Consider the following 15,018-nt stretch of genomic DNA (forward strand, 5'->3'; position numbering starts at 1 on the left):
TGGAATAGTGCGTGTCTCTTTCTTATTGCCTTTATTTTTACAAGAGATGGGGTCACAGAGCGGGCACACTGCACCGTACTCTGATTGGCTATTTGGTGGGCAATGATGTAATCCTCCAGGGAGAGCAGTTCTGATCGATGAGGCTTTATATCTCAGATTACTCCTGATACTCTGTCTGTGTTTGTGGTGTGTGCGTGACTGCGCGCACACGTGCCTTTGTGTATACCTTCTTGTGTGGGCCGACAGAGATGTTACTGTGGGGTGCAGTGGTTGCTGCTGCTGCTGTTCAGGCTTTTTATAGACAGGTGGACAAAAACGCATTATCATGTTGTTTACAGCAGCTCTGACGAGTTTGTTAAACCTGCAAATGAGCTCAAATGAAATGACAGCTGCATGATTTGTTCAGATATGATAAAGAATTACAAAAAAGTCAGATAACCCTTAGCTTACAGTTATTATTTTCTCTACATTGTCCTCACAGTACATGCTGTTTTATGATGAGAATGAACGCCCTCAGGAGGCTGTTAAAAAGACAAATGAGGTGCGAAAATGAACACCAGACAAAGTAGCATGACATCATATGTGTGAATAGTGACCTAAAGGTCTGAATTTACTGCCTTACTGACAGTAAAAGAGCACAAGGGTGCAGTTGAATCAATGTATGACATATAACCATCTGAGGATGTCGATAACAGGAGACACTTTATAGATTTTCACCTGAGACGGCTGGACGATATGGTGAAGAAACATGACTTAACCGAGTGAATTTGTGTTGTGACATCAGTAATGTCCCAAAGTTTTAAGGAATATTTGGCTCATTCTAAGTCTGTGGGCTCTTTTTTTCCCAGGACAAGCAGTTTTCAATGATACTTACTCACACTCTGACCTTTGTTTCTCTCATCCAAACAGTAGCAGAAATACGAAAAATTAACTTGTGATTGTACAGGGGATTAAATACTGCAAACATTTCAGACTGGGAGGGTTTATGAGCTGTAAATATTGGTCCATATCAGCAATAATTATCAGCCGTGTGTACAAATAATTTTGTGGAGTTTTTGGCCGGACCAACAGATTTACCTTTCAGTCTTCTTCTATATTCAGTCTCATTCCCTCAACCTTAAAGTGTGTTTTAAAGGCTTAAGTTTAATTTCTAAACTCCAGTCATAAATTGTAAATGGACTTAAGCTTATATAGCACTTTTCTAGTCACCTGCCCACTCAAAGCAGAAAAAGAGCTTTTAAATGCCACACCTACTCATTCACACCTTTTCACTCCATATTCATTCAGAGGTTTCTATGGAGAATTGGCCATTATCATTAGCTAATCCATTTATATGCATCCATACCCATTTGCACGTCACCGACAAAACAGTGGGAGAAAATGGGGAAAAATATCTGTTCCCAGGGACACATTGACTTGTGACTGCTGGAGCTGAGGATGAAAACCACACCCTTCTGGTGTTATCTTTGTAGCTAACATAGCTAATGGTTAAAATAGCTTACGTAGCTAACATAGCTTTGCTAGCTTATATTTAGCTTCAGTGCTATGTTCATGTAGGTAATGTGACTTTGTTAGCTCTGTTAGCTTTACATTTTGCTATGTTTTATACATCGCTGATTTAGCTACATTAGCATTAGCCATAGCGTTGTTGGTTGTGTTAGAGTGTTTTTGTAGAGGACAGGCTTTTGTCCTGTAAGCAAACTGTTTACTAGGCTTTATAAAACATTTTGTAATCAGATTTTGCAGGTCAGATTGACTTAACTTTTGGTATCTTAACCCTTACCCTAAGCAAAAAATTAATAGAAATTTATATTGAAAGTTTTTAGTTTGAAAGTGTATTTCCATTCAGAAGGGTTTGACTTTACTTTAAACAGTGTTTTACTGTGGATATGATACTATCAGCTATGTTAATGTTTAAAATGTTACTTAAACTTTTGAAGGAGGCCATTGTGTTGTAAATGGTGAATACTGAAGACATGTTTGGTACATTTGTGGACTGCAAAAAAGAAGATAGCAGAAGAACTGAACCAAAGTACCTTTTGAAAAGTGGTCATGCATTCTAGTCAGAACCAAAAGAAAATAGACTGCTTAAACTGCAAATCCTAAAAAAGAGATAAGATGTTTTCTCTACATGTAGGTCCAAGACTCAGCAGTTAAGTTATGGGTATAATATTCATGTAGGGCAGTGGTTTTCAAACTAGGAGTCCGCGAGCCACAGCTTGGGGGTCTGCAAAATAATTCAAAATGAGTTATTAAAGTAATGCCATGTAATTAAAAATCAAATAAATACATGTAAGGACCACAGCGCCATAAAACAACCATACTAAACCAATCACTCCCACATAATTCAGCTTTGGGCCAATAAAAACTAAGATATGATTGTGAGATATTACGTAAATCTATCACTCATCACACATAAAAAAGTACAAGACAAAGCACAGGGGGTTCTTATTTGGCTGCTCAAAGGTTCGCAAAAAGTAAGAAGCCACACCCAACAAAGTTTGAGAACCCCCCCCCACAGTTTTATAATTATTCAGAGTAATTTTGCTATTTTCCCCATCACTCTGTGTTTATCATGGCATTTATTTGCATTTTTCAACAGCCTTCAAAATGTGTTTTTCCCATTAAATTGTGACTAAACAGAGAGACAAGGCAAGGCCAGTTTAATTATACAGCACATTTCAGCACCAAGACAATTAGGAGTGCTTCACACAAGGCAGCAAAACATCAGGACAAAGGGGAGAAGAGACACATTATGAGAGGACTCTTGAAAAGATGTTAACACAAGCTGGTTAAAACCCCCAAAGAAGATAAAATAAATATATAAACATCTTAGAAATAAGGAGCTAAAACATGATGGGACTGTCACTTGAGAGTTAAAATTACAGAAGAGTGTTATAATTAAAATAGCTGTTAGAATAAATGTGGTGAATGGCTGTTTTCAGCCTTGATTTAAAAGAACTGAGTTTAGTGGATCTGCAGTGCTCTAAACTCTTACAAGAATACACCCATATATGCACGTGCTTCTTATTTATCTTTGTAAACAGTTCTGCTTCACTGTAGCACTCTCCTGCTAGCCTTATTTGCTGTTACATCATTATGACACTCATAATTATTCCGGTAACGGCCAACAGATCACTCCATTACTCTGCTTGCTCCCTCTAATTTTTCTCTCCACACGTGTTGGCTTGACAGATCGGTGTGTAGATATGAGGAGCAGTGATGGATCATTAAGCCTGTCTTAAAGGATGAACCCCTCTGAGATAGGAGCTTTGATTGATTAATCGTTGTGTATGTCGACTGGACAGCTCTGAGAGGCCATCGCTGTAATTACAATGACAAAGTGTGTACCTCTCATGACATGATAAAGCCCTCACAGAGAGCAGGAAGCATGATGTTAATCTAGGTTTTAGTTATTATATGCAAAATATGTAAACATGTGAGTAAGTATGAAGATGTTTAAAACTTTCTCTCATAGCTGTCATCTTTTAAAGGTAATGTTGTACTATAAATATACAAGTGTGGTCAAACTAAATATTGACAGACATCTATGAATATAAAGAATCAAGGAATGCTTTAATTATTTTTCTGTCAGTCTTAGGAAAAGGCTTGGCAATCGTCTGGGTGTCATCAGAAGGGTATTTGGTTTGTATTCATCCTCAGCTGTCGTAACCGAAAGGTTTCATTATGAGGGATCAGTGGGATTGTGTTAAATGTGCATTTGGATCAAAGATGAGAACATTGATATTGAAGATGAGCTTAAATACCACATAACAGTGGTGTTTCTGTGTGTTAAAGCTTCCATCTTAAAAAGTTGGCACCTCAAAACAAAACTTGACTGTATTACTGTAGTTTAACGGGAGATAAAGAAGAACAACCCCAGTTCTTAAAATGTTGAGACGCTGTTTAAAATGTTGATAAAAACATAACGCAATGAAACTGAGACATTTCATGTAAAATATTAAATCATTTTAAATTTGATAGAAGCAACACATCTCAAAATAGTAGGGACAGGGTCATGTTTACCATTGTGTAGCATCCCCTCTTCTTTTAACAACAGTCTGTAAATGCCTGGGAAGTGAAGACTAGTTGCTGGAGTTTTGGGAGAGGAATGTTGTCCCATTCTTGTCTGATGTACGATTCTAGCAACTCAACAGTCATGGGTTTCTTGGACAAATTTTTCATTTTATGATGCTACACGTGTTTTCTGTTATTGAAAGGTCTGGACTGCAGGCAGACCAGTTCAGCACCCAGACTCTTCTATTTTGAAGCCATGTGCAGTATGTGGTTTAGCATCGTCTAGCTAAAAAATGCAAGAACTTCCCTGAAAGAGATGCAGTCTGGATGGGAACATATGTTGCTCTAAAACCTCTCTCTACTTTTCAGCATTGATTATGCCTTTCCAGATGTGTAAGCTGCCCACACCATATGCATTAATACAACCCCATACCATCAGAGATCCAGGCTTTTGAACTGTGTGCTGATAACAAGCTGAATGGTCCTTCTGCTCTTTAGTCCGCAGGACATGGAGTCTTGAGTTCCAAAAAAGAATTTAAAATTTTGGTTCATGACCACAGAACAGTTTTCCATTTGGTCTCAGTACATTTTAAATGAGCTTTGGTCCAATGTGGTGTCACCTGAGGGCCCAAAGATCACGATCATCCAACACTGACCTTCGTCCTTGTCCCTTCCTTGTAGAGATTTCTCCAGATTCTCTGAATCTTTGATGATATTATGAACTACAGATGGTAGGATTTTCAAAGTTTTCATAATTTTTATGAACATTTTTCTGAAATTGTTTGACATTTTTAGAAGCTTTTTGTTTTTGTTTTTGTTTTTTGCCTCTCTAAAATTCTCCTTTTACCCAATCACGATGCTTTTAAAGCTGATGAAATGATCAGACACCATATCTGGCATCAGGCAGACCCATCTTACAAAGCTTCTGATCAGAGAAATGACAAACTAATCTGCATCATTTGAGAAGGATTAGGCAGCAGGTATGGGCGGGGTTTAGTTGAAGCAACTGCAACTGTAAACAATGGCGACCAGTGAAGAGATTAACAATTTCTTTCTTAAAAGAAAATCAAAGAACTGCACTGAAGTTTTATCTTTGAAAGGTTCTTCCCTTCCCAGACACGGTGTATGGGGTTGTAGATAGATGTGAAATATATCCCTTACCAGTCTATCTGGTGTATCACATTTGTCAACCCTAGAAGGTGCCGTGACTAATTCACCTTTATGCCTACTAAGTTTGCTTTGTGTACAAGTACAAATCCATCCTGATATATACACTCAGTAAAGAAGGGGTAGTACTGTGATCTCAAACATCCTTACTAACAGTGCATTGTTGTGACAGCGTTCTTGGAGGAGAACTTTTAGGAAATAAAAAAAAAAGAATAACAAAAGAGCAGAAAAGGAATGTTTTTCTCGCCGTGAAGTGAGTCAGTGGAGGGTTTTTCAGCCATCAGACCCGCTCTGATCGCGGCTCTGAACATCAGAAGCCTTTCAGCAGAACGCCTCAGCGCGCTGCTGCTGCTGAACACGATGATGTTATTATTGGTAGGATGAGAGCAGAAGAAGTGACAGCGGGTGACGTTTCCCATGGTCCTCTTTCACTTGATGGGTTGATATGATGCAACGTGAAGCCTGTAGCATGAGGGGTCTTGTTTTCTTGTTTATGGCTGTATTTTGTTTTCTTGTTTCTGTCAGCACTCTTGCTTTAATCATCTCTCAAGCTCCCCTTTTTCTCACTTTTATCCCTCCCCCTCTCCTCTGTATGCTTGGGTGAATGGTGTGAGTGTAATTAAAAGCAGCGGGTTATTGTGCGCTTGTGCAATCCCCTGTTGTGTGTAGCTACCTGCGTCAAGTGTTTAATTAAACATTTCATTTGCTTCTTTCACCCTACATGATAAAAACACCAAATATAGGCTGTATCAGGTTGTAAAATTCAAGCTTACAAGCCTAGGTGCACAAATGTGTGTTTCTGAGTGTCAGCTTGTGATGAAGTGGTGCAGTCCAGTCCCCTCTGAGAGCGCCTGTTACATCCTACACTGACTCCCATCAGTCCTCCCTCCCTCTGCTCTGGGTCCTGCCAGAAAGTGCTGTACCTGTCTCACACCTGGCCTTGACACACACGCAGCACAACAAAGCCACAAAATCGCACACTCTAACCCGCCTGTGACACAATCTGTCACAGCGCCATGATCCAAGAGGGAGGCGGCAGGTGTGAAAAGGCACGCGCACGCCCAGCGGCCCTGAATAATTCACACCAAGGCGTCATGCAGCAGACAAAAACAAAGTTCTTCCTCTAAATTCTGACACGTCTTTGTAATTGAACCTATTTTTATGTTGTCAACACTAACTCATATTCAGAAGAGTATTTACGGAGTGCACAGAGACATGAAAGCCTTGTCCTTATCTAGCCCTGATCAATGTCTCTGTGCGCTCTGGAGCATTGTCTATTTCACTGATCCAGCTGTCAAAAAATCCACACTGAGGTGTCACCGCATCAGCAGGGATAAGAGATCTGCTCTGTTCTGTTAATCTGCACATCTTGCTTTGATTTACTCACTGATGGATCCATCATATTGCCACTGATTTGAAAAAGAGGGTCATTACTTGTTCCAGCCAAAAGCAGCCATTTATGGGAGTCATTTCACTTCAGATATGCAGCCCTAAGGTGATTTGTCTTTAAAGCACTTTCTTTAGTTTGAAAAGTCCAAGAAGTGCTATATTTTAGAATTGCATGGAAACTAAGCATGATCTGAATCTTCCGAACGCAAAAATTCATCAGCCTCAGTTCTGAGCAGAACTATTTATGTGCAGCAAAGGTAGGAATAAAGCAAACTCACTCTCAAGCTGCCTCCTCACTCATTGAAAAAGCTGTTCAATCATTTTTATCGCTTTGGCCTCCTCAGAATAACCAGCAAAAGGATGTATAATTACCAAAGGGAGCTGTGTTTGCTCTAAGGTGTGCTTTGTTTCAGTGATATTCTCGTTCTTATGGTGCTGTTTCAATGTGTTGTGCGCAATCCTGACTTCATGATGTCTGCACAGTACTTTCAGCTGCAAAGTCCATATTCTCCGTTTCCACAGAATTACATATGCGCTGCTATTTTCAGAAAAAAAAAGGAGATTTCTTTGACTAACTTCTGCCATACATGGAGCAAATTGTGTTGTTTTAGTAACCTCACAAAGAGAAATGTGACAGATTCTGGAATGAGCATAAAAAGGAAGTATAACCTGAATTATATTAAAGTTTGGATTTTTTTTTTTTTTAATTGGTCCTGTGGTGCTCCACAAAGAGGTGCTTGCTAATGACAGCGTGACACTGTGTAAACTCAGGCATCATGATGGGACTAAGCACTCAAGTTTTGAAAATTATTTTGCCAGGAAGCTAAAGGACCTGTGGTCAGAAAAAAAACAGAGACATTAAGAACTGTCAAGGTGTCCTGTGTGATTGACAACAATCTGTCCAGATGTATTGAATAGAATTAAACTAAATTCATTTTATTTGATAGGGACGCTGCAGTTTAACAGAGCATGAAGGTAATGTGCTGCACAGAGAGTTTAAAGCATTTGCAAATTTCTAACTCTTGTCCCTGGTTGGACCTTTGAATAAAATATACATTTAACAGCAAAAACTGGAGTTTTGATCATTTTGATGTTAGACATTTCTGCACCATGGGTGATGTTGTTTACTGAGTCAGTCGCGTCCAGTCAGTGGCAAGGGATGGTTTACAGTAAAGGGTGGGTGCATCAAAGGGCCAGATGATAACTGACTTTGTCACAGGTGCTTAATACAAGGTGGCAATCTTAAGTATGAAAAGTGCACTGCAGTGTGTTAATAATTGAAATAGTAAATACTTGAACATTCAAAATTAACACGGCAATTTCAAAGTATAAATTTAACTTGGAGCCTGTGAGAATTTCTAAAATCACAGTATAACTTTCTTCACTTACAGTATAAGGAGACAATAAGTACATAACCACAAAGAAAAAAAAACAAATTCTATAAACCAGTACAAATAAGAAGTTTAGAAAATTACAGTCTAAAATTGTGTGCAGCCCTGGTTCAATTTTATTTAAAAACAAAGTCTGCCAGTTACATTCATGATATAACAACATTGCAAACAGAGTACAAGGTCAGAGGTCTAAATTATATATAGACCTGTTTAAGAAGTAAAACGGTGGCTCACTTTAGCTTTGTTGGCTGAAGCTAACACTGCTACTCTAGCTACATAGTTGACTTAACTATGTAAGCCAGTGAAACTAAGTTAGCTTTAGCAACATGAGCTTTAGTAAACGTAGCTATGCAATGTTAGCTTTGTAGCTTCATGAGTATATCCATGAGCTCAGTGAGCTTTAGCTTTGGCTACTTTATCTATGTAGCTTACGCAGCAAATGAAGCTACAGAAGCTTTTGGGAAAGGGATTTTGCAGTTTCAGGGAAGGCTCATTGTCCCACACAATGCCTACCTAGCTTTGTTTGATTTAAAAAATATATAGATGCATTATAAATACCAGAGCAGTAGATAGTTATGTAGAAAAGTTAAGATTTACCCCAGTGAGGATCATGCCATGTGGAACAGGACTCTGGCAGTACACCGTTTTCTTCCTTATTTTGTTTTTCTCTCTCATATACTCCCACGCTGACATTTTCACACTCTAGCATTCACTCACACACCCTATCAAACAGTGCACCCCCAGATGGATGGGAGTGTTTTAGATGACAGTCGTCCCCTGCCACCGGCGTTGTCAGACATCACTTATCAGCTCGGCCTCTGATGGAGGAGAAAGAGAGGAACACAATTTCACCTTATCTCACCTCTTTAGACTCCCCCTCGCTTTTATTCTCGACTTTTCTATCTCCTGTGCTTTTTCCCCCCGGACTACAGACCCGCTCTTTTTTGTGTCCCCCTCTGTTGCTATCTCCCTGTTTCACACCTTCATTTATTGTGTTCTTTCTTTTTTTTTCCTGCTGTCATTTTCTTTGTCCACTTCAGTGACCTTTATCTCATCTATCCTCCCCTTGAGGATTTTTTGCCCCCTCCTAGATGTTGCTCTTAAAATGAAGCTTTCTTTCAACGGTAGGTTGGAGATTGCGTCCACCCATCAGGTTTTGATCTGCCTCCTTCTCGCTCTCCCAGCCTGAGCTATCCTTGTTAAGCGCATCCTGACGAGGCCTCTGCAGCTAATGAACTGTTACAGCCTGTCATCACTCCAAGCGAGACTTAAATCGAAGCGAGGGCAGGGGAACGTGATGAAATGAAGGAGTGAAGGTTGCTCCGACCTCCCCTCCAGAGACGCTTGATGGACAGAGAATCTGTCGAAGATTAAAAACAAGTTGCGTAGCAGCAAGAAGCGAGGGACAGAGTGTAAAGAAAATGCAATCACCTCTCTAAGGGATTGATGGGGTATCAAGCAAGTCAAGATTCTCGTATAATGAGATTGACTAAGCCATAAGTAAATGTGTCTCCATTCTGGCCTCGTTGGCAGAGACCTCAGTCATTTCTCCCAAGGCCAAGCATCCGTCAGTCCAGAGCTCTCTCACCCAGCTGAGGACTTTTGTGTTTCAAATGTCACAGATTTGACTTGTTGCAAACTTTCTTGGTAAGAATAAAACAACAGAGATGGAAATGTGTTATTTTAGTAAGAAAGCATCACCGATGTGTCAAAACAAAGAACATTAAAAGACGTCGGGGTTGCATTTGTTATAATTAGCTGAATTTCTAAGTGTGTCAGCAGAAGCTGAAGGAAAAGGCTGCTTATAGAAACACAAATCAGAGGTTATAGAGAGGTAAAAATCTGTTTTTTATTATTATTATTATTTTGGCATCTTTTTGTAACGAGGATTGTTTCAAGGAAATGTAGGACCCTACCTTCTTTACGCATTTAAATCAAAAATATCTCCTTGACTGTTTTACATTATATGGACTAGATCAGAGATGTCAAACTTAATCACATCAGGGGCTGAATTCTGAATTTGGGTCCAACCTGAGGGCCAAACAGGGTCCACATTTAACCATAGCTATCAACCTCATTATCTCCAGCAATGAATTATGGGGGAAAATGCCTTAGCACTGATGATAAATGAATTTAAGATTGAAAAAAGTCAAAATTATAAGTTTAAAGGCTCAAAGTCTGAGAAAAAAATTCAACCTTATTAGTCCAAAAGGTCAAAACATGGCATTTAAAGTTAAAAAAAAAAGTTTTTAAAAGGCAAATATATGAGATAAAAATTTGAAATCAGTGACTTTTGAAGTTTTAATTGCAAAATATGAGATACAATTCAAAATCACTGGTTTAAATCTTCAAAGCATGAGAAAAAAAATGGGGGTTTTAAGGGTCAAAATATTTTCTCCAAATTTTAAATTGATGACCGAAAAGGTACAATTATTATTATTATAATTTTTTTTTTTTAAGATTTATTTTTTGGCATTTTTGTACCCCCATTAGATAGAGAAGGACAGTGGACAGAGTCGGAAACAGGGTCAAGAGTGGGGGAGAGACATGCGGCAAAGGGCCCCAGGCTGGATTCGAACCCCGGGCCACCCACGTACATAGGGAGCGCCTCCAACCACTAGGCCACCTGCTCCCCTAAAAGGTAAAATTATGAGATAAAACTCAAAGGAGGGAGCTTAAAAGATCAAAACATGAGAAAAAATTAAAAATAGTGAGTTCAAAAGGTCAGAATATTACTTAAGAATTTAAAATTGAGGATCTAAAAGGTAAAAAAAAAAAAAAAAAGATAAAAGTCAAAATTGTGAATCAAAAAAGACAACATATAAAACTAGAAAAGCACTCGGAGAGCGCAGACCTCTGCCATTAGCACTATCTCCCAATAGTAAAGAATCCTTTAAAAAAATTCCTGGATCAAGATGGTGATCAGGATCACTCCCAAAATCTAATCAGTTCTTCCTTATGCCATTCCTGACATTTCCTGAAAATCAAAACCATCAAAATCTGTTCATAACTTCTTAAGTTATGTTGCTAACAAACTAACAAACTAACTAAAAAACCCTGCCGATCACATAACCTCCTTGGCGGAGGTAATAAAAAGTCAAAACCATAACTTTGAGTCATAACAGTGAGATGCAAAATTAGGAATATGAAACGAAAACAGAAATGTATTTTTCCCACATTTCTGAGTTTTTTTCTAATTATATTTACTTTTTACTTTTTCTCATTTTTATAACCTAACAAGGTTTTTTAAATTGTCATGGTTAAGTTTATATTTTTAAACTAGAGGAAATCTGCAGACCTCAATCCAGTGGGCAAGTTAGAATAAAAATATGATCTGATCTGGTGGGCCGGTTATAACTGTACCAGGGGCTGGATTTGACCCCTGACCTTGAGGTTGACACCCGTGATACAGAGTATAATGCCTCCTCTCTTACCATTAAAACAGAGACACAAAACTCATCACAGCACAGATTTATCCAAACTTGTATGCTTCTTAGTCCAGCAGCTATACAGACTCTCTTCATCCAGCCAGGGCAAAAAAGCATTTGAGATGTCATTTTTTATTACAAAAATACATTAATTCCTTTCCATTAAACAGCCTGTTTACACAAGAGTGTTATTTAAGCAGCAAAGAGAACACTATATCAGTAGAAACAAAATTATTAACGATTGATTTATGAGCACAATAACTTTCCCTGACAGTGAAATGCCAGTTTTAGTCATGACACACAAAGTCAGCCTTTTCATTTCTTCAGCCGTCAAAACACTTGTATAAGTCTGGACTTCATGTCTAGACCACAGGGGTTAAAGAGAAAAATGACGGCAGGCTTTTAAAGCTGGCTATGTTGTATAACTGGCACATTTTCTGACTGAAGTGGACTCAGCACAGTTCACCTTTCACTGCTGTGTCACAGTTTAACAGCGCAGTTGACTTTGAGGAGCATATATACTGGATTTTTTATACCGTTGGGTATAAATGTTAGAGTGTGGGACAGGACAGGACAAGCCAGCAGGAGAGTTCTGACATGTGAGTGGTACTTCTGCAGAAAAATGTCCTGTAGAGTACAGCTTATTTTCCTTTAAATACATTATACTTTAACCTTTAGCCCAAAGAGGCGCACATCTGAGACTAAATACAACACAGCACACCTCCTGTCTGAAAAGAAAATGAACATGCAGAGGTGCATAAAGAGCTGTATGCTAACTGTATTGTTGCATCCCTTCTAGCATACAATAAATATAGTTGATATATAGCTGAGATGAAGGTAGCGTCAAAGCATTAGTTTCAAATCCAGCCTGTGGCCCTTTCCTGCATGTCTCTCCCCACTCTCTCGTCCCTGTTTCCGACTCCATCCACTGCCCTCTTCTATCAAATAAAGGCACCAAAAGCCCAAAATAAATCCTAAAAAAAATGTAAAAAGAAACCCCAGGAGTGGATGATGTATTTTGAGAAGAGGACCAAGCATTGACCCCTGAGGCACCCCTGTGGATAAACTATACCGTTTTTAAACTTCTTCCTCCAAAGATAGTCTAAAATATCTCTATTTTCTTTTAAAGTGTCCATTCTGTTTTAAAGCAGGCTTCAAGGTGATATTTTTATGTCTTTTTGTAGCAAAAGGCATGAAAAAGGAAGACCACCTTCTTTGATATTTCTCTGCTGTGTGCAATTTGAAAGGCTACTCGCCCCCCTTGGCTTTTACTTTCATTTTGCACCCCTACCTCCTTTAAAATTGGCCCAGAGACAGAAATAGCACATTCTGATGACTGCAGGACATGTATGCAAATGAGACGGTGTAACAGGCCAACCTGTCGGGACTCAAGCAGAGTTCCCAGTTGTGATTTCATTCAACGCTTTCTTTTCATCATGCTGTTTCTGAAGTAAGCACCCCACAGTGCTGCTGACTCTAAAAATACCCACAAAGATGCAAAACAGCTCCTGGAAGTGCATTTATCTTTTTTTTTTTTTAATGCATTGCTCTATTTTTTGTCATGGATGTCATTTTTTTCCCAAAGACCGCAAAAAATCATACTTTAACATTCACACATACTTTTTCTGTAATCAGAATACATCCAGAGGAGATATACGCTGTGGATCTCCTTTTCTGGTTTTCTCTCACAGTCGTTTGCTCCCACATGAGACAAAATGAGAGCGGAGAAGAACTTTATAAAGAGTTGTGCATGGAACGACCGTGGCCTGGTTTTCTGCGCTCTTGTTGTCAGGCTCGGGGTATAAACACAGTCTGGTGAAATATTTATCGGTCTCTTGGAGGCAGTTGTTTCCCCAGTGTTGCTCATTAAGCCGGGGTTAATTGTCTCTCTGGCTGGAGAAGGAGAGCCTTTTGTGTGTGAGAATCACGACGAGATAAAATGGGGCAGAGTGGAGATGGCACAGCGGTGATAGAGTTTGAGGTGGAGGGAATTGGCGGCGGTGTGCACATTTTGAAAATACACAAAAACACATAAATACACACAGCAATTTTCTAACTCTGTCTTCCCTTTTCTTATCTTTTTACCACCTTTTGCTCTCTTTGAAATAAACTTTATGTCCTTTTTTTGTTCTTTTTTATTACTATACAGCTGCTTTTTTCTCCTCTGCTTCTTACCTACAAAATCCTCCCATTTTGATACAAGTAATTTGTCAAAAAGAATCAATTGAGAAATCTGTGCATGTTTAAGTTGGTAGATTTTCTACTTCCTTCTAGGGCTTTGGGTACTAATGCATCTTTTAAATTGTGTTAATCTCATGCTATTTTGTCCTTGTAGGCCTGCCATAGTTAGGCTACTGTAGTGGGGCTGCAGCTTGATACTACTCACCAAAGCATCTTCCTGCTCTCAAAGTGATGGAAAACAAGGACCCCACTGTGCCTTTGACAGCCTCGTTTTACTTTGAAAACTCACATATAGCTCAGTGGAAGAGTCGAAAGAAATTAACCCTATGGGATTTTAAGCTTTTCACTTTTTATAACTCTCTTTAGCTATTTCATGCTCTTTTCAATCTGTTGCAAAGTCTTTTTATTTTTATTCTTTTAAAAATACAAGCAGGAAGTGAAGTGCCCTGAGCTTAAGGTAGTACAAATGTCAAAATAAAAGCATGAAATGGTTTACCTTAAGTGGGCTACTTAAACAGAAAAAGGAACTAAACAGGAACTCCTGAACAGTGTAAATGCAGTCACATTCAGTGGGGATCACTGGACATCAGTGAGTCATTTTACATGCACTCTTGTGTATTTATTAACAGTGCTAAACTACATTTAACAGAACAAGCACTCTGAAGCTGTGTCCTGCCTTTAAGTCATTCTCTTGTGGCAGTGCAGCCACAGTCAAGATCATGAAATACACTATATGGACAGAAGTATTTGGCCACATCTGTTCATTATTGAATCCAGGTGTTTCAATCAGACCTGCTGCCACAGGTGCTTACAGTCAAGCACCAAGCCATGCAGTCTCAATGTTCCAACATTTGTGATACAAAATGGGCCATACTGAACAGTTCAATGACTTCGACCTTGGAACTATGATGGATGCCACCTTTACAACAAGATGTTTCTTGAAATATCATCCCGGCTGGAAATTCCACAGTCATCTGTAAGTGATATTAGAAAGTGGAAGCGTTTAGGAACAACAGCCACAAAGCGGAAAAACACAGAAAATCACAGAGGGGAGTCAATAACTGTTGATGGGTGGGTCTGGGTTGCCAGGGATGCCAAGAGAACGTTACCTGCTTAACTGCATTGTGCCATCTGTAAAGTTTGGTGGCCGAGGGATAATGGTACTGGGCTGTTTTTCAGAGTTTGGGCCCCTTATTTCCAGTGAAGGGCAACCTTGATGCTTCAGCATACCAAGACACTTTCAGACAATGCTATGCTTGCAGCTTTGTGGCAGCAGTTTGGGGAAGGCCCTTTCCTATTCCAACATGGATGTGCCCCAGTACACAAAGCAAGGACTATAAAGACGTGGTTTGATGAGGTCAGTGTGGAAGACCTTGACTAGGTCACACAGAGGCCTGACCTTAACCCCACTGAGCACCTTTGGGATGAACTGGAACTGAGATTGC

The 15,018-nt window shown here is 39.3% G+C and overlaps 1 protein-coding gene across 2 annotated transcripts in view; it reads left to right on the forward strand.

The window, feature by feature from the left end:
- The window catches only part of apaf1 (apoptotic peptidase activating factor 1), a 66,597-nt gene that overhangs the window by 36,501 nt on the left and 15,078 nt on the right, over nucleotides 1-15,018 (forward strand). The gene's annotated exons all lie outside the window — the stretch shown is intronic.

Source organism: Cheilinus undulatus, linkage group 23 (assembly GCF_018320785.1).
Source record: "Cheilinus undulatus linkage group 23, ASM1832078v1, whole genome shotgun sequence".
Classification (NCBI taxonomy): Eukaryota; Metazoa; Chordata; class Actinopteri; order Labriformes; family Labridae; genus Cheilinus; species Cheilinus undulatus.